Source organism: Carcharodon carcharias, chromosome 11 (genome assembly GCF_017639515.1).
Source record: "Carcharodon carcharias isolate sCarCar2 chromosome 11, sCarCar2.pri, whole genome shotgun sequence".
Taxonomy (NCBI): Eukaryota; Metazoa; Chordata; class Chondrichthyes; order Lamniformes; family Lamnidae; genus Carcharodon; species Carcharodon carcharias.
The window spans coordinates 36649419-36674410 of NC_054477.1; the positions used below are offsets into that span (position 1 = coordinate 36649419).

The 24992-nt window shown below is 44.2% G+C and overlaps 1 long non-coding RNA gene across 1 annotated transcript in view; it reads right to left on the minus strand.

Annotated features, from left to right (window-relative positions):
• LOC121284263 overlaps nucleotides 1–24598 on the minus strand; it is a 65583-nt gene extending 40985 nt beyond the window's left edge. The window contains exon 1 of the long non-coding RNA XR_005944458.1: nucleotides 24532–24598. This is a non-coding gene — a long non-coding RNA (uncharacterized LOC121284263). The remainder of the gene's footprint in view (nucleotides 1–24531) is intronic.
• Nucleotides 24599–24992: the final 394 nt, after the last annotated feature.

Here is a 24992-nt window from a genome sequence, read left to right on the forward strand (position 1 = left end):
AATGACATTGTAAGGTCAGAAGTGAGGATGTTCGCTGGTGATTAAACATTGTTCAGCACCATTAGCGACTCCTCAGTTACTGAAGCAGTCCATATCCAAATGCAGCATGAACTGGATAATATTCAGATCTGGGGTGAGAAGTGGCAAGTAACTTTTGTGCCACACAAGTGCCAGACAATGATCATCTCCAACAAGAGAAAATCTAACCATCACCCCTTGAGATTCAATTGCATTACCATCACAGAATCCCCCACTATCAACATCCTGGGGGGGTTACCATTAACCAGAAAGTGAACTGGGCTAGCCAAATAAATACTGCCAGTATCTATATGGCAGGTCAGAGGCTAAGAATCCTGTGGCAAGTAACTTACCTCCTGACTTCCCAAAGCCTGTCCACCATCTACAAGGCACAAGTCAGGAGTGTGATGGAATACTCCCCACTTGCCTGGACGAGTGCAACTCCAACAACATTCAAGAAGTTTGACACCATCCAGGACGAAGCAGCCCGCTTGACTGGTACCCTACCCATAAACATTCACTCCTTCCACCACTGATGCACAGCAGCAGCAGTGTGTACCATCTACAAGATGCACTGCAAGAACTTACCAAGCCTCCTTACACAGCACCTTCCAAACACACGACCATTACCACCTGGAAGGACAAGGGCAGCAGACACATGGGAACCCCACCATCTGGAAGTCCCCCTCCAAACAACTCACCATCCTGACTTGGAAATATATCACCATTCATTCACTGTCACTGGATCAAAATCCTGGAACTCCCTCCCTAACAGCACTGTGGGTGTACCTATACTACAGTAGCGGTTCAAGAAGGCAGCTCACCACCACCTTCTGATGGGCAACTAGGGATGGGCAATAAATGCTGGCCTAGCTTGCAACACCCACATCCCATAAGTGAACAAAAAAATAAATGGAACTCTTTCTTTTTCTTTTTATATGATGCTTAAAGATTCATCTTTGTGCATTTCCTTGGTGCCCATCTTCCATGTGGCTATTCCTGCACTATTGCTCCTACCCCAGTGACTGCAGCATGGATAATTGAAGGCTGCTGACTTTTACTGAGGGAGATTGCAGATAGACTTGCAAGATACCCTTGAGCAGATTTAGGTCTTGAAAGCCTGGCTTCAGACTATACCATCTTGGCATGGGTGCCAATACAGTCTAGGCTGGGTGGCTGATGGTTAGGGAGACTGGCGGAGTGACAGTTGTGGGACATGAAATGCTGTCATCTTGAGAGAGGGCAGGTTCTTGTGCCATGGAACCACTGGTACTACTCTGGGGCGGAACCTCATAAATCCTAATAATCTGCTGAAGCACAGATTGCTGGGCTGCTGTGAGAGTCTGCATCTGTTTTAAGCACTGCTAAGTGCAGCCATGATGGCAGCAGTCTAAACCTGCATTGCAACAAGCTGAGATTTCATGACGTCAGACTGATCTTCCATTGCAGCACTCAGATGTTGGGTCATTTCTGCCTGGGCTGCAATGCACGCTGAGACATCAGCCATCAGAGGCTGCGTCATGATCGGGTCTGCAAGTGAATTCACAAAATTTGACACCACATCCATGCTGGAAAGGATGGCCTCCATGCAATTCACAAAACCCAATGCCAAGTTGAAACAGGGCTCCTCCATGCTCCTTAACAGTGGCAAGAGGCTTTCTGACTAGCCTCCCAATTCACCAATCATTTCTGTGTGCATGCCCGTCAGCCTTTCCCTGTACACCACCCCAACAAAGTCCTCTGCAGGCAGAACTTGTTTACAAGCCTACTCTCTGGAGAAGTGGCTATTTGTAATCCCTACTCCCCCAGGCCTGGCTGCAGCCCGCTTGTGACCGGTAACTCCCTCGTACATGTTCCAATTCTATACTATCCTCTAAGGGCAGTGTCTGAGCTGCTCTCATTGGGGGCCAGGTGACAGTACTCCTTCTGCACTTTGATACCCTCTCTCTGACCTGTTGTGCCATTACTTCAGTTTCTTTCTGCTCTTAAAGTGCTTCTCAGCCAGTTGAATGAGCTGCCTCAGCCAGAATGAAGATTTCCTTTAGGAGGTGCTGTCTGACATTAAGAAGTGCAGCTGGCTTTTGTTGCTACTGGCTTCACAAAAACTTGGACCCCTCACTGCAGCTGTTGGGTTTCCAAAGCGAATTAAATCTGGAGTTTCTAACTTACATTTAACATGCTGACCCATCTCCTGGGAGCAGTTTTGTTGCCTGCACCCTGTCCTGTAGTAAAACCCGGGAGTCAGCAGGTTGGAGCCAGCTTCCCGACACAATCAGAGTTTTTGCCCATTTAACCCACCACTCACATCCAGTCCGTCACACTCACCTGTGTTAAAATTCCCCTTATACTTCTGACTTTGAGCTCTGTCATTATGTTAAAAAATTTAATAATAAAGAATTCAAATATCAAGTTACGTTTATCGGTTCTGAACTGGGGCTACAGTTTCTCATGTTTGCATTTACATAATTCCATGGTAAAATAGTTTTAGTCTTGGGATTACGTGTACTGAAAGAAAGATTAAAATGTGACCATACACATCATAGTAATAGGGACACTAATCCTTCCACTTGAAATGGTGTTAGGTGCTCAGATGGTAACATTTGTATTCCATCATTTCTAAGCTTAGCAACATGACAGTCTTATGCCAATAAATTACAACTGTCTGATTTCAAATGAAAGTCTTAAAGATTGCACAAGCTCTGAAATTCAAATAGTTACTGTTCTAGCTCCCTAAAACTTGCTGTGCTACATTGGATTTTATGGATAAAACACATATTTGTGTTACTGGAAGCCAAAGAAATTCCTGAACGTTTCCTGTTGGTGACAAATATATAACTAGAGGTTAGATATAAATGACATTTATCTCTGCATGCATGAGATAGCAATTAATTCTGTAAATTGGAAACATCGGAACACATTTCGGTTTGTCTGCAAATAAGTGTTTTTATTCAACTTGATCTTGATGTTCATTAAGGCATATTAAATTATGGATTATCAAAATCCAGCAGAGACTCATGTCCAATCCGCACAGCAAATCAAACCACTAAGTTAGGTAGGGCCTCTATTTTAGGCATCTCTGATGATTGCCTGAAATGAATACAAGCTACATGTCGATATTGGAATAATGCTCCAGCTCTTAATTCAGCCCCATTTGTCCTAACAGGGACCAGAGAAGACCACTCAAGAAAGTTCCAAAAAATTGGAATTCTTTCTAGTATTTTGTGGAATTGGAAGGAAGCAAGAGTGCTCCTCCTGGCTATAAAACAACTGCAGCTCACAAGCAGCCAGACATCAGTCTCTTTTTGGTTAACAACTTCTCTGCAAATTCACTTCTCCTGCTCCCCCACAGGCCTTAGTCGCACATTCATATGGTCTCTAAACAGACAAATAGCACTGGGTGCTTCATTGGTACCCATAGCTAGCCTGATTTAGCGGTCCAAGGGCAAGTTTACTTTGGACCTTATGCCTCTCTGGCCAGGATTCTCCGGCATTAATAATTATGATTTTATTTAGTGTGTAATGTACCTTTAAGAAAAATACTTGTTAAGGAAGATCGCATGATGTGTAGTAACTAAGTTAGAAACATAACTTAGCAGCGAAATCGAAGAATAATTTTAATAGAGGTGGAAACAAGTAGTCTTTTAGCAATTGACAGTTCAAAGAAATCGAATTCTACTGTTGTCACGGAAGTGGATACATAATGAGGCAATGCAAGGAAAAATTCAGGCAGGCTTGTAAACAAAACAAGAAGCCCAATGAAATCTACAATGTAAAAGAGCCTGAAACAACAAATTCAGACATTTACACCTTCGGTCCATCCGCAAGCATGACCCAGACCTCCCTGTGGCTTGCCATTTCAACACTCCACCCTGCTCTCATGCCCATATGTCCGTCCTTGGTCTGCTGCAATGTTCCAGTGAAGCTCAACGCAAACTGGTGGAACAGGACCTCATCTTCCGACTAGGCACTTTACAGCCTCCGGGACTTAACATCGAGTTCAACAACTTCAGATCATGAACTCTCTCCTCCATCCCCACCCCCTTTCCGATCCCCCTTTTTCCAATAATTTATAATTTTTTAAATATATTTTTCTTTTCCCACCTATTTCCATTATTTTTAAATGTATTTCCATCCATTGTTTTACCTCCACCTTTTAGCCTATTTCGATCCCTTCCCTTCACCCCACCCCCACTAGGGCCATCTTTCACTTGCTCATCCTGCTTTCTACCCTTAATGTCACCATTAGCACATTCCTTAGCTTATATCACCACCGTCAACACCCCTTTGTCTTTTTGTCTATGACATCTTTGGCAATCTCTTCTCTGCCTCCACCTATCACTGGCCCTCTATCCAGCTCTACCTGTCCCACCCCCCTCAACCAGCTTATATTTCACCTCATTTCTATATTTCCTTAGTTCTGATGAAGAGTCATACGGACTCGAAACGTTAACTGTATTCCTCTCCACAGTTGCTGTCAAAGCTGCTGAATTTTTCCAGCTATTTTTGTTTTTGTTTCAGACATTTACTCGTTGTTTAACCTGAAAGTTGGAAAGACAGAATCAATCTTTGTCACAGTGAAAGTAAATGGCCAACCTGTTAGAATGGATGTGGACACAGGAGCTTCCACTACAGTAATTGGGGAACATGTCTTCAAATATTTGAATAAGTAGTGAACATCCATTAAGTTTAGAAGACACAGCTGCCAAGCTAAAAACATATATACATGAAGACATTCAAGTAAAAGGCATAAGCAGACTAACTGTCCATTATAGAAGCCAATCAGCAAAGCTACCATTGATGGTGGTAGCAGGCAAAGGGCCAAGTCTCCTGGAGTGAAATTGGTTAAAGGAAGTTAAGTTAGAATGGTCTGAAATTTTCCAGTTGAGAGCAAGTTGGCTACCAGAGCTACTTAGAAAGTACACCACCATCTTCAAGGATGAACTGGGGAAAATCCAGGGCCTGTAGGCAAAGATTCATGTGGATCCACAAGCAACCCCTCACGTCATGGAGGCGAGACCGGTGCCATATGCCCTTCGAGAAAAAGTCGACATTGAACTGAACAGACCAGAGAAACTGGGAATTATACACCCTGTTCAGTTCCCAGATTGGGCAGCACCCATAGTCCCCATCTTTAAACCTGACCAAAGTGTCCGAATTTGTGGAGACTACAAACTGACGGTTAATAAAGTAGCTAAGCTAGACAGGCGCCCCATTACAAAATTCGAATACCTGTATGCCAAGCTGGCAGGGGGAAGAACGTACACAAAACTTGAAACGTGTCATGCTTATCAACAATTAGAGTTGGCTAATTCCTCCTGGAAATTTGTCACAATTAATACCCACAAAGGGTTGTACATGATTTCGGTATCTCTTCTGCTTGTGCCATCTTTCAAAGAACAATGGAAAGCTTAATGCAAGGACTGCCCAAGTTGTAGTCCATTTAGGTGACAGGATTCACTGAAAAAGAGCATTTGGCAAACATAGAAGAAATCTTCAAATGTTTCTTGCAGACTGGAGTGTGTTTAAAAAAGAAAAGTTCCAGGTGAGTGAGGTGATCTATTTGGGTCACCGGGTAGATTCACAGGGCCTCCACCCGGCTGAGGAGAAAGTGAGTGCCAGAAGAGAGGCACCTGCACCAAAAAACGCCTCGGAGCTCAAATCATTCTGAGGAATGATCAACTATTACGGGTGGTTCTTACTCAATTTGTCTACAGTGCTGGGTGCCCCTGCATTCTCTACTCAAAAAGAACCAACATTGGTCTTGGGAGGCACCTCAAAAAGAAGCTTTCATAAAGGTGAAACTACTGTTGCACTCGTCCAATCGATTAGTGCTTTATGGCCAGATGAAAGAATTGGTACTGACATGTGATGCATCTCCCTACAGAGTGGGAGCAATGCTCTCTCATTGGAAGGAGGACGGCATGGAATGGCCAATAGATTATGTATCAAGAATGCTCACCACAGCAGGAAAGGGAGACTCACAGATAGGAAAAGAAGGTCTGTCCATTATCTTTGGTGTCAAGAAATCGCACCAGTACGTACAAGGCCGTCATTTTACAATTGTTTCAGAGCACTAACCATTTTTAAGATTGTTTAGTGAGGATAAGCCTATACCACCCATAGCCTCAGCAAGAATACAACAATGAGCCTTAATTCTGGCAGCATACAAATACGCTTTTGTACATCGGCCTGGCTATCAAATCACAAACGCCGATGCCCTTAATCATTTGCCTTTACAAGAAAATGATGAGCATGTCCCAGTTCCACAGCAACTTGTTTTACAGTTAAATTTCTTAGATTCCTCGCCGGTATGTGCGCCACAGATCAGAGACTGGACAATTCAGACCCAGTCCTATCTCAAGTATGAGAACAAGTGCTACATGACTGGTCACAGGAGCCTTTAACTGATGAAATGAAACTGTACTTCAACAGAAGACACAAAATAATCAGCCAAGGTGGCATCTTATTGTGGGCAGCATGAGTGATAGCTCCTCCAAAGGGAAGGGAGCCACTTTTAATTGAACCACACAGTGCCCATCCAGGAATTTCCCAAATGAAGACCATAGCATGCACCTATCTATGGTGGCCAGGGATGGATGACAAAATAGAGACTTTAGTAAAGTACTGTGTGCAATGTCAGCAACTACAAAAGTTGCCAGTGACAGCTCCATTACACCCAATGTTTCTGCTTATTGCCGATGCCCATTCAAAACGTTTGGACGTTTATGAGGTGAAATTACCAACCTCGGCCGCTACAATTAAGAAACAATGTCAGAGTTTTGCCATACATGGACTATCAGAAGTAGTCATTTCTGATAACAGCACGGCATTTATGAGTGCTGAGTATCAGCCTCAATGGTATCGCTCATGTGAAAACTGCACCCTACCACCCTTCCTCAAACGGACTGGCTGAAATGGCAGTTTAAACGTTCAAGACAGGCATGAAAAAGCTAACTGGAGATTCCTTAGCAACCAAGCTAGCATGCTTTATTTTTCATTACAGCGTTACTCCTCACACAACAATAGGTGTCACATCTTTGGAGTTATTGTTGAAACGCCGTCTCAGGATGAGATTGAGTTTAATAATGCCAAATTTAGATGGGAAGGTGGAAAGGAGTCAGGGAAGCCAAAAAACCAGGCTCGACTGGCATAGTCGCAAGAGGAAATTTACTGTGGGAGAGCCAGTATACGTGAAAAACTTCGAGGAAGGACCAAAGTGGTTACTGTGTGAAATAAGTGCAGTGACTGGACCTTTATCTTATCATGTGGAGGTGGAAGGCTGGATCATCTGTAAATATGTGGACCATTTAAGGAAGAGAAAGACGAATCACCAAGATATGGTTCCACCAGTGACCATGACTAGGTCAGCATTTCCTGTTGAGGATTCTCAACCCAGGTTTAATGTTCCTTAAGAGTTGAGGATACAGAACTGCAAGTGCCCACTGAAGCACCTGATTTTCAGGCAATGCCAGAAAAGGAGGTTCCTGACAGAATCTGAAGTTGTGGAGCTGCAACGTTCCACACGTACCAGGAAAACACCTGAAAGACTGAACTTGTAAATCCCTTACCCAGTGTAAATATTATGTTGTCTTGAAAAATATGTACTGATAAATATATGTATAGCTGAGTTAAAGGGGGAGGAATATAGTAATTATGGTTTTATTTAGTGTGTAATGTACCTTTAAGAATCATACTTGTTAAGGAAGATCACATGATCTGTAGTAACCAATAGGAGAGTAGCACAGGCTACCTCACAGTCACTGTAGAGTTAGAGTTGGAGTTGAAAGCACATGTGTAGTTGCTGCTGAGTATATTGTAAATAATTAATGTTTCCACCCAAGAAGTGTCTGCAGATCAACTCTATCACTAATAGTACAACTCGGCCACCCTACGACACCGGTCCCGCCCGCGGCCGGGTCCTTCTGTTCCATAGTGGACTTTAAGTTGGCTGGCCGCATCCCCTGTGGCGGGTTCTGCCACGGTGGGCTCTGGAAATCCTGACTTCTGATCTAAAATGCCAGCTTTACTGGAATTCATATACAAAGGAACATCTATTCCAAAGTGTGAACAGGTAATTCAGCTCTTCAAGCTTATGCCAATCAATGCCTGTGTATAATCACTCTATCATGGAAATTTTGGCTTGTTTGATTTTTTTTTCTAATTGAATCACATAGAATCTGCTTCACTGAAAAATAGTTATGAAGTTTCTCTGGTTATAGAATAAGCTACAAGATTGCACCACTTGCTTTAAATGCCTATCCTTTAAAATTGCAACTACTGCAAGGAGGGACATAACATTTCTGACCTTTCTGTCGTCATAAGGTCCCACTATTAAATTGCACAGACAAGAATGCTCATCACTTGAGATTTGGGCAGGAACAGCATATTTCCTGTTCAGTAGTTGGTGAAGGAGGGCAGGAAAATCTGCCCTAGTCCTCAGCCTTAAAGACACATTAACAGACAGGTTGTTTGGTTTCTAATGTTTCAACTTCTACCCTGCTCCACCAGTACGGTGTGGTAGATCCTTCAGTCACTCACCCGAAACTCTGCATTCATAATTGCCTTGTAGTCCAGGGAGATCGGCTGGAAGCTGTGTGGTGATGAAGGTTTAGCGCTCAATCTAATATCTCAATCTTGCATGACCCCCTCTATAATTTGGAGAGAAGCTATTGTTTTGTAAGAATGGGCTGTTTTCTGATATTTGGGACACTTTTTAATCTGTCCTGGGATAATTTGTTTTGTGCTTAATCTTCCAAGAGCTTCTCCCTCAGGGTTAAATGTTTAAAGATTTCCAGATAAACCCACTGCAGCACTCTGGGAGTCACCCTTCTGATTCTTATCCTCACCTCCTTGCTTAAAGCTGCTGCTGGCATTTGAAGTTTCACCTCCAAATCATAGTGTGGCCAAGAAGTATATCCTGACCCCTTCCTCTCAGTACTACTTCATCCAGAGGTTTAAAAGGTGGAGCATGGAACATGTGGGTTTGGACTTATTTTCCAACCTGTCGAACAGGGGCAGAGAAACCAGATGGGAAGGTATTTTGTTGGCTCCCTGCTTAATGCACTCTGCTCAATATATCTGTCTTTTGCACCAGTTCAAATGCTGTTGCATAAAATGGGCAGAATCTTGTGCCCTCCCCCATAGGGGCATTTAATCAGGTGGGAGTGTGGCAGGTTGAAGACGACTTTCCTGCCTACATCTTGATTAAGTCTGTGGCGGGAAGGCCCGTGGATGGCCTTCTTGCCAATTGGGGCGCTTAAGTGAGCAATTAGTGACCACCTAAGGGCCTCATTCTGCCTTCGCTGGTATTAACCCAGCAGTGGCAGATGTTGGGGGGTGGGGGGTGGAGGGAGGGGGTGGGTGGGGGAGGACTGGTGCTTGCAATGTGGGAAGCACAACTAGCAAAGCCTGGCATATTTGCTTGCGGGCTCTCAAGGTGGGCCCCTTGATCAAAGGCGCTCAGCGGCTGATCGAGGGGCCCAGCATCAGGAAGGGAGCATCTGCTGAGAGCCATCCTCTGCCCTTGCTGCCGAACCCCCTCATCCCTTCCCTGCAACCCCCACCCGACAACACCCATCCACCACCATCACTCACTTGTGCCTGGGTCCCTCCTCGATCTGAGGCTTTGGGTAAGTATGATGCCAATAGCAGCCAAAGCCTGTCCAGTGGCGCTGTTGAGTGCCTCTGATTGGCCGGCAGCTCTCAGTGGGCAAGACTTATGGATCCCAGATCCTTGATCCCAGGGTAGGCCTGCCGTTGGCTTGTTAAGTGCCTCAGTGCCACAAGAGGTAATGCAAGGCTTTCTCCAGCTCTCTGTCAGCTAAGACCCCCATTACCTCCATAAGATTCCACCTAATAGGTTCATGGTCAATTTAATGCAAATTACAGTCAAGATAATTCCTGATTTCGTGCCCAGCTTGTCTGTCTAATCTGGAATTTTGAAGGTCGCTGTACTTTTCATCATTCTTTATCGCCAGCTATTGATTTCCACAGCACCTCTCCACTCCCCTCCGCATGTTCCCTTTAATTCATGTTCACTTTTAGCCTGTTCTTTGCCTAAGGCAGTCATGTCCTATTTCCTCTAGCTTGTCAGGTTTTGAAGGCCTCGTGTAGCTCTCTATTTCAGTAGCATGCCCCTGTCCCTTTGTCAGTTTAAAGTCCCTCCCTCAGAAGAACTCTGCCTTTATCTGAGGCCCTAGATTCATCACTGCTACCCTTCCCCTCTTCCCTGTTGTTTGCTCTTAAATTTGTGACATTTATTCATTTGATTCTGTTATATACCTTCAAGAGAAACCTTTCAGTTTCACAATTAAATTGAGAATGACGTAAACAGTGGCCTTTGACTGCTACGTAAGTACCAAAATGAGCCTTTTAAATGCTGATGCATTTAAGAATCACAATGAACACAACATCTGAGACACCTTTGTGCCAGTTTCCCTTTGTGCTGTGCCCAGGGTATGTGCTGGCCTAGGAATTGTCTTGTGCCTGCCTGCAAGAGCAAAGTGGGTGCAGGAATCCCTGTAATGGACCAGGTAGATTTGAGGCCCACCTGATATTAGGCCTCTGTCCGCACTGCAGACATTTGCTGGTCAACTCCAGGCAGATAATTGGCAAGGACCATTTAACTTTTGGGCCACCGCATCTCTAATGGTGGTCATGTGGTAGGAGATGGAAAGGGTCATTCGGGAGTTTGGGAGAGTGGGCCAACCAAAGGAGTATGATGATCAGGAGCGGGATCGAGGCAATAATTAGGCATCTCTGAAATAAAGGTTTTTTTTTATTAACTTGCTCAGGTTACCAGGATGTAGCATGCAACAGTATATATATTTGTTGCTCTTTTTATTTTATTACTTGTCATGCAGTGTTGCACAAATAATGCTTAGTAATGAATTGTCTGGGAACTCAATATAACTTTTAGAATTTTTGCTTTTTTTGAGGAAATAATGTTCCTTGTAAGATGGAAGAAATGATTTCATTACTTCTTAAACTAGCAGTTTTTATAAATCTTTTCACTAAAATTAACGGAGTATACGACAAACAGAATTATTCAAGGTGAAAGCAATCTGTCTTCATCTGACAGCCTTTTTCTCTTCTCACTATGAGTGGAAAATCCTTAAAGCACTGATGCTGTTATTGGCAAGCACTATGTTCTGCATAGTCTGAAACGTGACAGATCTTTTCTGACTGTCCATATGTTTTAATGATAAATGATGGGAGGGGGGGATATCCACCATCCACAGCACAGACCTGATTAGTGGATGAAACCCAATACTTGGTCGAGGACAGTCTTTAATCTGATGGAGTCAAGATTAGTCACAGCACATTCCTGCCCGGTCTTCCCTAAAATTCAGATTAACACATTGTTTGCAGTGAGCAAGCCAGAAACTGACTTGAAACCAAGGAGGTACTTTATGCTTCCCATAGATTAGTAGCAGTGATCAAATAACACTGCTGAAACATCATTACTTCATTGATGAATGATCTGTGCAATATTTACTTAAATGAAGATTGTTTTTCCCTTTGCTTATTTTGTTCTTCTGAGGTTGTTAGCTGGTAAAGAGCAAAGTTGTGATGGACAATTACCTATTTGGTAATTTGTATACTTCATTCATATTTACTTAACACTCCTGAAATTTGTCTTGTGGAGTCATTTGTGACAAAATAATTCATTTCAGTAGCACATTTGTAACACAAAGACACTAATTATTAAATGTCATGACATCCAGGCTCACTTTATTAGTGTCATGACCACGGATCCTATCCCCAAATTACTTATGGACAAATTGAACTTTTAAGTAAGACATGTGTTTTTTAAAAAAAGGACTTATAAGCAAAAGCTGGCTGACATTGTAAGGTAACCACTTGCTGGAAAATTCCTATGTGGATGACTTGACCAACTAGTTCAGAGTGAATGGAATGTTGTGCCGAAAAGGTGTGACATGGCCTACTTCAGACAGAGGCACTTCAAAGGAAAAGATACAATGAAAATTGATCCTGTGGTTGCAGAGATAATGGAAAATGATTACCAACTCAGCTGAAACCACCTCCTGTTGAGTTAGATCCCAGACTGTGAACATGAACTGAGTTGAAAAGAAAACAGATCTGGGTGAAAGACTATTTGTTTTTCCCTTCTAGGAATACACTAGAAAGGGGGTTTAAAAAAGCCAACTGTAACCCTAGTTCTGTGTGTTAGTCTGGTGTTCTGTTCTGGTGTGTGTGTATGTTGTGAAGGTCACAGCTGCAGAACACCTACTGGTCATCCCTGCACTTGCAGGTAAAATGGATTTTCTCCCTGATTACGGAAAGCAAGTCACAAGTCAGCAAAGCAACAGTTGAAAAGGAAACAGGACAATCCCTTTCAGCTAGCCTTCAGAAGCAAGAATCTCCAACCCAACCGCTCAACTGCCAAAGTCAGCACTACTGGAATCACCTCAACTTAATGGCTGCAACACGGACAGATTCGTATATCTTGTTTAAACTTTTATTTTTGAACTCAATTTCTCATTTCTAATCTGCGTGTATGTGTGTTGCATTTTTATTATTTTTCCCCATGTTTAGTAACTAATAAACTCACTCTTTCTTTGACTCAAGAAAGCCTAGTTAAATTGGCTCCATTTAAAACATAAATACATTTGGACTGGGAAAAGGTATCCGCGAGGCATGGGATCCTTTCTAAATTAACCCTGTTATGACCAACCGAGGGGGTTGAATAAAGGAGGAGAGCCAATTCATCCCTCCTCACCCAGGAGCATAACAATTTGGGGTGCCTCGCGTGGGATCACAACAAATTGGGGGAATCTCGCCCAGGGACTGGTCATAATATCAGACACACACTCCACCATTGCTTTGAAGGTCCTGAATTCTATTAAAGGAAATAATAAAAAGATAATGTTGCCAGCACAAGTAGTTTGAAATGTGGAAATGAATATGTGATCGTATCAAAGGATTTTTACTTAATCTTCATTTTAAAATATTATCGTGACTGTGGGAGGGTGTTGGTTACAGAATGGTGTCTCTTAAAGAAGCCTTTGTTATCTTCAGTAGGTTAACTGTAAGTCTTTATAAAAAAGTCAGACTATTTACACATGTACAGTAAAGAGTACACTCTAGGAGCTATCTCCATGCCTAGGTCTTAGTCCGTCTCTTCTCAATACCACACTGACCCTAGACCTGGATCATGTGCCTTTTTACATCACTGTGTGTACTCTGTATTCAATTCCACATTAACCCCGTATGTGCCAGACCCTTGTACTACATTGACCAACAATAAGGTTCAGAATTGATTATTGGGCAGTTAATGCTTTGGGTTAGTTATGCTGAGGCCTTTGAGAAGCCTCCATAAGGAAGAATGCCAGTTAATGAGGTGAAAATTGTAGGTTTGTAAGAAGTTGTTGGTATTATTGTTATTGTGTATTTGATGACTTAACAAGAACGTGTAGAAGATAGCTGTAACATACAAACATCATAAAGTTCATAAAGGTCATTAACTCACCAAGTCTGCTTCATTCAGTGACCAGGCATCATTTGTTTATTACCAACTTTAAGGAACATAAAAGGCACATATTCTGCCCCAATAAACCAATGATGTATGCACACAAAAGCTACAGGGGAAGGGGGAAAAAATATGGGAGGGTCCTTAGCAACACAATTAAATTGGCAATGCATTGTCCAGTATATTCTGACTGAGTAGAATTTGGGGGCGAGCTTTGCATACCTCCAGGATTCAAGCCTATTTAAATTGTAAAGTTTATGAATTTGAATGTTTCCCTATGACCTTCACTGGTTTCCTGCAGCAACATGACATTGTTACTGTGCACCTCTATAAACCAGGCACACACTGACAGCCCAACCTCCTGGACTGATTCACACTGTTGGTCAGAATTCTAAGGTGGGTTTTATGCCAGGGTTTGCCTACCCAGGATCTACAAAATTGGTGAGGTTGGGAGCAATTGCCTCAATTCCAGATGCCAGCAGGCCATGTGAGGCAACTGCCTGCCCCATAAGCAAGAACATTGGCCAAATAATGCTGATGCTGAGGCGAAGGGTGTCACCTCACACTGCTGTAATGATGTTATTAATGTTACCTCAACTCACTTTGAATTGTGGGATTATAATTCCAGGTAAGGCCCTTGGTATTCAAGGTTACAGGTCACACCACCAGGTTTGCCAGTCAGCAGGGCTTTACGAATATATTCTGAGCTTCCTCATCCTACCCCTGTAGGTGGAAATGATCTGTAAATTCCTGGTGTTGAATAGAAGCTCCCATGCAAGTTGTTGTATGGTGTCTTGGTTCTGAAGATAAATTCTGTTTCTTGTGGAGCACTTGCAGTAGTGTTAGGTCAGGTTCCGCATGTCTGAACGAGGCAGGCATTCAGTCCAGCCAGGTGGCAGAAGTGGCCTGCTTAGAAAGGGGCCAATCCTTTGCAGTTTGAAGCTAATGCTCTTTCCTCCTTGCCCAACTGGAGAATGAGCCAGCTGCATTGATCCTATCTCCCACACACTTTATTCAAATACTAACATATTGGGAATTTCAGAATGCTTGGCACCCCAGTTGATGAACACCCTGCTCCATTGTAGTGATAGTGTTGGGATGAATTTTGAATATTCTGGGCCTTCTACTTTTCCAGAAGATAATGACAAACAATAGGAAAGAATCAAGCTCCAACCATCTTCAGCTGCTTCATCAATGACCTCCCCTCCATCATAAGGTCAGAAGTAGGGATGATTGCACAATGTACAGCACCGTTCTCAACTCCTCAGATACTGAAGCAGCCTGTGCCTGAATGCAGCAAGATCTGGACAACATTCAGCTTGAACTGATAAGTGGCAAGTAACATTCATGCCATGCAAATGCCAGTTAAAGATCATCTCCAGTGTCAAGAAACTATCATATTTTTCCTAATTTTATTGTGGGATATTTTAAAGCAGGCTTGTGTGTCTGTGTGTTTGTGTGTCTGTGTGCGTATGATTCTTTGTGTATGGCTAATTTAATTAAACTAGAGATGATCAGACTGCAAGGATTAAATTATCAAAGAAGTGAGGTGTAAAACAAGCATTTGAAATGCAGATGAGTAAAGCTAGGGTGAAGTCTCAGCAAGGAAGGCGTGAATGGAATTTGCATTTTTATATAAAGTGTTTGATTTTCAAAGGGACATGGAAGATGTTTACAACTGGCAAGATAAGTAAGACAAGGTGATTATGTTTATTTTTCCCAAAAGCATTGGCCGTAATGATAACACAAAAGATTTTTATTTTCTGGGAAAAGCAACTCCTAAAGGCAAGTTGAAACAATGAGATTTACAGATCAAAAAGGGAGAAATATATTTAAAGAAGGATAGATGGAAGGCTGTGTGAGGGATGGCCATGTGAGATCTTGAAAGGTGACTGTGTGAAACAGACTTGAGGAAAAAGCCTCAAGCCACCCTGTGGAAGTTTGCTGTTCCAGATTGTATTGAAAAACTTTGGAAGTCTATTGTCTAGTTGGTACTTGTGGTAATATTGCTAGATGACTTTCTAAACTTGGGCCAGGATATTTAAGTCAATGAGCAGGGGCGGGGGGTGGGTGGGGGCGGGGCCCGCTCAGTGACACTTAAAATGACGCAGGATGACTTTGGGTGGAACTCATTATTGGACCTGCCTGTCCAACCTTAAGGATGGCCGGCAGGCCGGGAGCCCTGGCAGGCTTCAGAAAAAGCATGAAACCTCATCCATGGGCGGGATGAGGTTTCATGAGGGTTTTTTAAAAATGTAATAAATATTTGATTTAAAGGAATGGACATGTCCCAACTCATGTGACAGTGTCACATGAGGAGACATGTCAGGGAAGTTTTATTTTTGCCCCTTCACCATTTTTAAATTTGGCACACTCATCTCCCTGAGGCAGCACTTAGCCTCTGAGAGATGAGTGAGCTCTTTCATGCGCATGCGTGAAAGAATGCACTCTCGGCTTAGGGAATTCCCCCCCCCAGCCCCCCGCCCACACAGGGAGTGCATAGCGCTTCCTGGCGGATGTCGCACTGGGTGGGCCTTAATTGGCCCGCCCACATAAAATGGCGGCGCGCCCCCAATCGGGGGCACCGATCAGAGGCACGCCCACACACACCCTCTCCTGCACATCCCCCCGATGGGAGGGAAATTCTTCCCCTGAAATCTAATTGGACTGTTGTTTGAAAGGGGGTGTGTAATTGGAAGTCCGGTTAAGTAAAAATTTTGGGCATTGTTATAACTGTGTAAGTGTAATCTTGTGTGTATGTTTTAAGTTTTTTCTTCTTTTGTTAATAAATATTTTAGTTTGATCTTTAAAATCTCTAAGGGTGGTAGTGGACATATTACTTCTGACTACAGTGTACAAGCCTTCATGTAATAAATACAAATTGCAATATCGTTGTGATAGCATAGCCAAGTTTCCCATGAAGATTTGGTCAGCTTGGCAAATACCACCTGCCTTATCTACCAGTCCTGCCACCTTCAAGGACCTGTGGACGTGCACTCCAAGGTCTCTCACTTCCTCAACACCTCTCAATAACTTCCCGTTTATTGAGTGTTCCCTTGCTTTGTTTGTCCTCCCCATATGCAGTACCTCACACTTTTCCAGATTGAATTCTATTTGCCATTTTTCCGCCCCCTTAATCAAACCACTGACATGATTCTGGAGTTGACAGCTATCCGCTTCACTATCAACTACATGGTCAATTTGAAAACATTGAATGGCAGAGCAGGCTCGATGGTTCATGTGGTCTGCTGCTATTTCTTATGTTCTTAAGATGGCTCACAACCATCTTCTTGAGTGCAATTAAAAATAGGCATAAAATGCTGGCCCTTCCATTCACTTACATCCCATAAATATTTTTTTTAAGTTGTAGCCAATGACAATAGTGAGAAATTCAAGATATACAGAAGAGAGCAAACAATATATGCCACATGGGTCTGTAGAGATATAAATAGAACCTACATTAGGAATGCTGAAATAATGGGAGAGACCTTCCAATTGGGCACTGAATGGGCATGATGTCAATATTGGCACATGTCCATTGCAGCAATTGGAGGGGCCTTGATCATTTTCAGGTTCAGATCTCATTAGTGTTTTCTCAGCAATCTGTTGGTACCAAATGGTGCCCTTGCTCTAGCTGATCTGATGAGGTAGAACATCAGTTTCTCCTGGCTCCTCAACTATCTTAAAATGTCCTCCAGTTAGACCTCTCAATGGCTGAAATTTATTTCACGTCATGTGCCTAATTCTTCTCGCGCGTTTCAATGGGGGATTTTGCAACAGGCGTATTGCCCTGATTTGTTTATTTAAACAGACAGATTGAGCAAAATGACCAAAGTACGGCAGATGCTGTAAATCTGAAATAACAATGGAAAATGCTGGGAATACTCAGTAGCACCTGCGAAGAGAAAAACAGAGTTAAAGCTTCAGATTTAAATGAACACCTCTTTTGGGCAGGAAATTGCTAGGCGCTCATTTTGAATGCCTCCTTAAAATTTGATTCGGGGGGGCAATTGGGTGCTCAAGGGCCCTACGTGATTTTCAACTGATGGTCGCCATCTGTTTACTGATGAGAAACAGGCAGCTGGAATTTAAAAATCTTTCCCTAAATGATTGCTGTCTGCATGGCTGGTTGCAGATACAGGGGCTGCTTAGTGAAATCAGGGAAAGAGCAAAGGTAGATATCACCTTTGTACACGTGTTTACTAATAGGTCTTAGAAGGCAGGCAACAACAAAATATTGACCTTTGCATGCTCAGGGAGATAGCGTGAAGGCAACATCTACCCTATGTCCCTACAATTTAATTGCATAAAAGTTCTATGACATTATTCTAATGGGGCATGCTAACAAGTGTAATGTTATGCTTTAAATTAATGCTGCCAATTTGTAATTCCCTTTTATTGAAAGAGAATTGAAATAGACAAAGAGCAGATGCTTGGAACACCCCGATAGTTGGCCTCCTCCAGAGGTCCCCAACATCACATGTGGGTGTCTTTGGCCAATTCGATTCATTGTATGTAATATCAAGAAATGGCAGAAGGCATTGGATACATCAAAGGCAATGGGACCTGACAACATTCTGGCAACAGTACTGAAGGCTTGTGCTCCAGAACTAGTTGTGCCCTTAGGCAACCTGTTCCAGTACAGCTATAACGCTGGCACCTACCTGGCAATGTGCAAAACTGCCCAAGCATGTCCTGTCCGCAAAAAACAAGAAAAATCCAACTCGGCCAATTACTCTTGATCATCAGCAAAGTGATGTAAGGGGTCATAAACGGTGCTATTAAGTGACACTTGCTTGGCAATAATCTGCCCATTGACACTCAAGTTTGATTTCTGCCAGAGCCACACAGCTCCTGACCTGATTACAGCCTTAGTCCAATCATGGACATAAGAGCTGAACTTAAGAGATGAGGTGAGAGCGACCACTCTTAACATCAAGGCAGCTTTAGGCCGAGTGTGGAATCAAGGAGCCCTAGCAAAACTGAAGTTAATGGGAACCGGGGGAAAACTCTTCACTGGTTGGAGTCATACCTAACACAAAGGAAGATAGTTGTGACTGTTGGAGGTCAGTCATCTCAGTTCCAGGACATCACTGTAGGAGTTCCTCAGGTTAATGGCCTAGGCCCAACCATCTTCAACTGCTTCATCGATGAGCTTGGGCCGATAAGTGGCAAGCAACATTCGCACCACACAAGTGCCAGGCAATGACCATGTCCAACAAGAGAGAATCCAACCATCTCCCTTGACATTCAATGGCATTGCCATCACTGAATCCCCACTATCAGCATCCTGGCGGTTAGCATTGACCAGAAACTGAACTGGACTAGTTTTATAAATGCTGTGGCTACAAGAGCAGGTCAAAGGCCAGGAATCCTGTGATGAGTAACTCACTCCGTGACTCCCCAAAGCCTGTCCACCATCTACAACGTACAAGTCAGGAGTGTGATGGAATGCCCTTCACTTGCCTGGATGAGCGCAGCTCCTACAGCATGCAAGAAGCTCTACACCATCTAGGACAAAGCAGCACACATGAATGGTCCTTCATCCACCACCTTCAACATCCACTCCCCCCACCACTGATGAACAGTGAAAGAGTGCATACCATCTACAAGATGCACTGCAGCAAATTACCAAGGCTCCTTAGACAGCATCCACCTCTACGATCTAGAAGGATAAGGGCAGCAGACACATGGGAACACCACTACCTGCAAGTTCCTCTCCAAGCCACATGCCACCCTGACTTGGAAATATATCGCCGTTCCTTCACTGTTACTGGGTCAAAATCTTGGAACTCCCTCCCTAACAGCACTGTGGGTGTACCTACACCACAGGGACTGCAGCGGTTCAAGAAGTCAGCTCACCACCACCTTCTCAAGGTCAGTTAGGGAAGGGCAATAAAAATGCTGGCCCTGGACCCTAATGACACATTAAAAAAAAATTGCTATTTGCTTCCATGCCAAGACAGCATACAAATTGCAGACAGAAAAGGAGAAGAGTCAGTGCTCCAGACATGTTGGACTATTGCAGCTTGAGGGGATGGCCCTGAATTTGTTTTAGTTATGAATCTTTTGAAAGAGGACGTGAGGGTGAGTATAGTGAGTATAGATGAGTGCTGCCACTATACTGAGCAAATACTTTCCGTTTGTCATCTCGATTTTGTCGAGAGCTACAAAAAATTTTCCTTAAAGAACCTTAGCTACTCAAATAGAAATTTAAATACGTACGATTTTATTAATTCACAGAAATCTTCTGCTATGGTTTGGACTGCAAGTGAATACAATTTCTAGCACAAGTGTCAGGAATAGTACAGTAATAGTATTCTTGGCCCAGAGTCAGAACATTGGGCTTTGATCCCACCTAGAGATTTGAGTACATAATCTAGGGAGTGCTGCACAGTTGGAGTTGCTGTCTTTTGGTGGAGGCGTTAATGCTCTGTGTTCCCTTTTAGGCAGATGTTAAAGAACCCATTTTACTATTCTAAAAAGAGTAGGGGATTTGTTCTGAATGCCTTGGCCAATATTTGTTCCTCACTATAATAAATTATCTGATCATTATCACATTGCTGTTTGTAGGCTGGAATTTTACAGTGTATGGGTGGCCCCATCCATCGGCCGGAAAGCCTCCGCTGGTTCTGGAAGCCATGACTGGACTTTACTTTGAGCAGGCAGTTAATTGCCTGCGGTTGCAGCTTCTATCCCTCTGAGGGAAGAGGCTCTGTCAGCTGCCAGCCAACTGGATAGCCAACGGCTCTTCAGTCCCAGCAGCGCCATTGGGAGCAGTGGCCACTGCTGGGACTGCAACAGGTCCTGGAGCGGCGACCATCGAGGAGGCCTCGGGGTGCAGTGAAGTGAGGTTGAGGCTTGCTGGGACCAACCAGACAGACCCCGGTACTCATGAGTAACATTGAATAAAAAAGGTTTTGTGATCTCTTGTTGTTTTGAATGTTATCATGGGTTTACTGTGCATTAGAACAGATTGTGGTGTAGTGGTGTGTCACTAGATTAGTAATCTAGATGCCCAAGCTTATTCTCTGGGGCCATGGGTTCAAATCCCACAATGGCCGCTGGTGAAATTATATTCAATTAATAAAATAAGGAGCGTAAAGCTAGCTTTAGTAATAATGACAATGTCATTAACTGCTGTAAAAACCCATCTGGTTCACTGATGTCCTTTATTGAAGGAAATCTGTTGTCCTTACCTGGCCTGGCCTACATGGGACTCCAGACCCACAATAATGTCTGGTTGACTCTTAACTGCTTTCTGAAATGGCATAGCAAGCCACTCAGTTTAAGGGCAATTAGTGATGGGCAACTGATGCTGGCTCTGCCAACAATACCCACATCCCATGGAAGGCTAAGAAAAAAGATATTACTGATTTACTTGTCATTGAGTATGACATGCATACTGTGCATAAATGCTATTTGTGCTGAGCACACAGATTTGTAATCTTGGTGCTTTTTAAATCAGCCCCAATGGATCAAGCCTGAGGACTATAAGAGAGATGACTTTGAGAAGTGAAATTTGGGTCATGGGAGTATTATCTATTATTTCGCCAAATTAAATTGACAGAAAACAAATGGATGTTCCCAAGAAAAGGTGTGGTGTTTGTACTTAATCCCAGGAAAACCTGGTAATGTAATGGAATAAAAACAGAAAATGCTTGAAATACTCAGCAGTTGACATTTCAGGTCGGTGGCCTTTTGTTAGAACTGGGAAAAGTTAGAGATGTAATATAAAATAATAACATGTAATGGACATAGGGTGGGAAATATGGTTGGATAGGGGTGAAGGCAGGAGAGATTAAATGAAAAAAGGGCTCATAGTGCAAGGCAGGAGGGAGTGGTCATGAGAGAAATAAAGAAACAAAAATTATGTCGCGAGAAGGTGTGAATGGCAGAATCATGAACGACTGCCATCTAAAAGCAAAAACATTAAAAACAGGATAACAGAATCCAAACCAATAGAGAGAAAGAAAACAAAACGGGGGCAGAAGTTACAATCTGATATTGTTGAACTCAGTGTTGAATCCGGAAGGCTGTAAAGTGCCTAATTGAGAGATCAGGCACTGTTCCTCAAGCATGCATTGAGCTTCATTAGAAAACGGCAGGAGGCCAAGGATGGAAATGTCAGCGTGAGAGCAAGGTAAAGAATTAAAATGACTGGTGACCGGAAACTCGGGGTCACGTTGGCAGACTGAACTGAACTGTTCCATAATGCGATCACCTAGTCTGCACTTGGTCTCGCCAGCATAGAGGAGGCCACCTTGTGAGCATGAGTGTATTAAGTTGAAAGAAGTACATGTTAATCATTGCTTCACCTGGAAGGAGTGTTAGGGGCCTTGGATGGTGAGGAGAGAGGAGGTAAAAGGGCAGATGTTTCACCTCCTGCACTTGCATGGAAAGATACCACAGGAAAGGGCGGGGCTATTAGAGGTGATCAAGGAGTGGACCAGGGTGTCATGAAGGGAACGGTTATTCAGAATGCTGAAATGGGAGGGGCGGGGAAAATGTGGTGGTGGCAGAAATGGCAGTGGATGATTTGTTGAATATGAAGACTGGTGGGGGGGGGTGGAAGTTGAGGATGAGGGGAACTCTATCATCCTAGGTCCTGGGAGGGAGGGGAAGGGATGAGTGCGAAAATGTGAGAAATGGAACAAACATAGCTGAAGACCTGTCAATCACACTGGGGGGAGGAATCCTCAATTGAGGAAACATGTTGACGTATCGGAAGTGCTGGTGTGGAGGGTAGCATTAGAACAGATGTGACGGAGATGGAGAAACTAGGAGAGTAGAATGGAGTCCTTACAATAAGTGAGGTATGAGGAGATTTAGTCAAGGGAGCTGTGAGGTCAGTAGGCTTGTGGTGAATGTTGGTTAATAGCCTATTCCCAGATGAAGAAGAAGGGAAAGGCTGGAGATGGACCATCTGAAGGTGAGAGAAGGATGGGAGATTGGAAGCACTGATATGGTCATCAGTGTACTGGTAAAATGGGTGAGGAAGGGGCCTGAGTAGGATTGGAACATGTTCCAAAGCATGATTCCCATAAAAAGGCAGGCAAAGCTAGTACCATATGGTTACCCACAGCAACAACTTTCATTTGGAGGAAGTGGGTGAAGTTTAAGGTGCAAACAAATTTAGGCAGGCATAGGAGGGTGGTTGGTGGATCAAGACTGATTGGTCCTTTTCAGAAAGAGGCAGAGAGCTCTCAGGCTATCTTGGGTTGGGGGGGTGGAAGAGATGTTGGTGGTGCAGGGCGGGTGTGGAGGGTGGAGGTGTAGAGAGCTTGGACATGCACATGGTCCAGATCTTCCACTCCACAGAGGTGCCCCAGAAGATGCGCTGGGGACTCTTGTAAGGATGGTACAGGAATTTCCTGGGAAGCTTCAACTTCTGTTGGGCAAGTAGCCTGTGACTGGAACCCGTCAATTTAAAGTCGGAGACTTCAGATGGTTCCAACTTTCTTAGCAGGATAGTTACCCAGGAAAAGAGGAGATGGTGACGTGGTGGTAATGTCACTGGACTAGAAATCCAGAGGCCCAGGCTGATAACCTGAGGACATGGCTTCAAACCCCAGCATGGCAATTTAAATTTAATTAATAAAATCTGGAACTGAAAGCTAGTCTCAGTAACAGTGACCATGAAACTATCATTGATTGTTGTAAAAATCCATCTGGTTTGCTAATGTCCGTTAGGAAAGGAACTCTACCGCCCTGACCCAGTCTGGCTTACATGTGATTCCAGACTCACAGCAATGTGGTTGACTTGTAACTGCCCTCTGAAATGGTCGAGCAAGCCACTCAGTTCAAGGGCAGTTAGGGTTGGGCAACAAATGCTAGCCTTGCATGGGATGCCCACATCCCATGAAAGAATAACTAACTCCTGGGTAACTATGCCAGCCCCCACTGGACCCCTGACTTGTTTCACCCCCCCCATCCCCAAACCCCTGACCTGCCTGACACCCTGACTAACACTCCCATGCCCCTCCCAACTACCCCCTCACCCCTGACTACTTGCCAACCACCTGAATACCCTCCACCTTCCTGACTAACACCCTCCATCCCCCAAACTCCCCTTGCCAAACTCTGACTACGCCCAAACCAACTTGTCTCGCTCGACCCACCCTACCCCCTCACCTACTTACCTTACACTCTTACCTTCTCTCTCAGCTTGTCAAAGTGGCTGGGGCATTGAAACCAACAAGAATACGGCAGCTCATGCAGCATGTGACTTCACTTCCCCTGATGATCTTGCACTACACTGAAGGACTCCAGGAGCTGCTGCGCTGCACATTTCTCAGCAGGCCCCGGGTCAGAGGTCCAGGAACGAAATGTGCAGCTCCAGGTTAAGGTAGGCAAAAAGGGAGCAGAGCGGCAGTTCGATGATGATTGCCATTCAACGGAAGATTCTGCCCAGTGCTTTGTCTTCTTTAGATGTGTAAAAGTGTCAAAAGATTAAGGGCGGCCAATATAACGAGTCAAAGAAATCGGTTTAGAACCAATGTACCATCATAGACTTCAGGGCCAGAGTTTTATGCTCCCTCACTCAGAGGCGGAGTAGGGGTGGGGGTGCAGTGGGTAGAGCGTGAAATTGAAGTGACAGGATTCACTCCGGCTTCCCACCCGTCCCGAGCACACGGCGCTTTTAAGCTGGGGTGGAAGGGCCTCGAATGGGAAGCCTGCCCTTGCCCCATTTGAAGCCTATAAGTGGCCAATTATTCAGGCCACTTAGGGATTGTTTCTCACCCAGCCTCAATGTTTAAGCTGGTGGGAATATCAAAGTTGTGAGGGGGGGGAAGGCCAAAAATCAACAGAGTACATCTCAGGTGAGAAGGGGGAGGGGTGCCTCAATCAGAAACCCCCTTCTGAAGCCAGGCACCTCTCTCCCCCAATCCCCCTTTAATGTCCAGTGGCCCCCAGACCTCCCTCCCCCCATCGGCCTCTCCCCTGAGACCCCGAATGCACCCTTCTCGCACCCCCCAGGCCTTCTCTGCCCTCCCTGTCCTGGGACCCCTTGAATTTACCTGGGTGTCCAGTGCCTGGACTTGGTCTCAAGCGTCCTCCTCTTCCTCCATTTCCTCTTCTGTCTACTGCAGCGCAGACGCTGCAGGGACTGGAGAACTGCCAGCCAATCAGGTTGGCCGGTAGCTCTCTAAGGTGGGACTTCCTTTCAAGTGAGGGGTGGGGAGTTCCGCCTGCAGCCAATAGATGCTTACTCGAGCGCGAAATGGCTGAGGGGTACTCAGAGTCAGTGGGGATGTGTTTCCTGCTGAATCTTCGGATCGTGGGAAGCAAGACCCTGCCCTCCGAAAAATTCAGGCCCAGATCTCAGTGAGGACACAGATTTAAAGTGATTGGCAAAAGAGCCAAAGGTGTCATGAGGAAAAACGTACGCAGCGAGAGGTTATGACCTGTATGCACTGCCAGAGAGGGTGATGGAGGCAGATTCAATCATTACTTACAGCAGGGAATTCAATAAGCACCT